This window comes from Gracilinanus agilis, chromosome 4 (assembly GCF_016433145.1).
Source record: "Gracilinanus agilis isolate LMUSP501 chromosome 4, AgileGrace, whole genome shotgun sequence".
NCBI classification, from domain to species: domain Eukaryota; kingdom Metazoa; phylum Chordata; class Mammalia; order Didelphimorphia; family Didelphidae; genus Gracilinanus; species Gracilinanus agilis.
Window position 1 is genome coordinate 92,893,919 of NC_058133.1, and position 1,292 is coordinate 92,895,210.

Consider the following 1,292-nt stretch of genomic DNA (forward strand, 5'->3'; position numbering starts at 1 on the left):
GATTGTAATAACTGAATGAAAACAAAGAAAAAAGGATGAGTGGAATACATTAACTCATATAAATGAAGGAGAAAGGAGTTGGGGAAATTGTTGCCATTTCAAACTTACTTTCAACTATATTGATCAAAAGAGGGTAAAACACATTCAGCACCCCACAAACAAAAAGTTTGGTGTAGAGATACATAGAACCTCAAAAGGGATATAGAAGGGAAGAGAGGAAGAAAGAAGGTCTAGGAATAAGAAGAGAATAGTCAGGAAGTAGTTCATAAGCAAAAAAAAAATCCCAAAAATCTACAAAGAAAGTTGATTATGAAAAGGAATTTAAAAAGTAATGAAAGAAAGGTTACAGGACTATGACTAAGGTCTGGGCTAGAATAAAAGATAGGAAAGGAGAAAAAGAAGATTACATTGCTGTAATTTTAAAAATATTGTGAAATTCTAAATGCAAACATACTTTTGGATCTTTAAAAATCAGGTCACAATTAAAAAAAAGTGAATATGAAGAGACACCAGAAATACAATTAACAAGTTGACCAACTGATTCTTTAGGTCTAATGGTGAAGCATATCTTTGACTTCTTGACAAAAAAAAAAAGAATGAATTATAGTTGCAATATAAGGCATGTTTTTTTCATTGTATAGTAAGCACTTTTAATACCATAACATTTCAATTTTTACAGATGAAATTGTTAAAACAAATTCTTCTTGCTTTTAAAAGTCTCCATGAAAGGATTTGTGTTTCTGTCAAATATGAGATTAATATGAAATCGGTATGGTTTATGATTCACATCCTTAAAAATATGTAATGCTTCATGAATTTGCAAGTCATCCTTGCACAGGAGCCATGCTAATCTTCTCTGTATCATTCCAATTTTAGTATATGTGCTGCCGAAGCAAGCACACAAGGCATATTTTTAACGATGTATAATGTGCTAGTTTGTTTTGTAATTTTTTTCAAGGGATACGTCATTTGGGGAGAAATGAAGTCATTGAGAAGTGATATAATAAATAAAATAAATATGAATGAAACATTTCAAGACCACATTGGGTAGAATTACCTCATAAAACAATGAGTAGTGAGAAAAAAAAGTGAATTTGTTGAAAGCCTGGTGTGAGGCTTAATTAAGTCATATTATGCCGAATATTTAAAGTTGAAACTTGAAGTAGTTCAATTGATTTTTAATCCTTTTTATAAGAAACATATCTGGCAGAATTTCAATAATAAACTATATCATTCATCAGTAACAACCAGAACATAACTTGTTCAGTTATTCACCAATTAAGAGACATCCT

At 30.2% G+C, this 1,292-nt stretch overlaps 1 non-coding gene across 1 annotated transcript; it reads right to left on the reverse strand.

Moving 5' to 3' along the window:
• Nucleotides 1-793: 793 nt before the first annotated feature.
• Nucleotides 794-900, reverse strand: LOC123248080. Its single transcript, XR_006506186.1, has one exon. It is a non-coding gene; the product is annotated as a U6 spliceosomal RNA (small nuclear RNA).
• Between the last annotated feature and the right edge of the window lie 392 nt (nucleotides 901-1,292).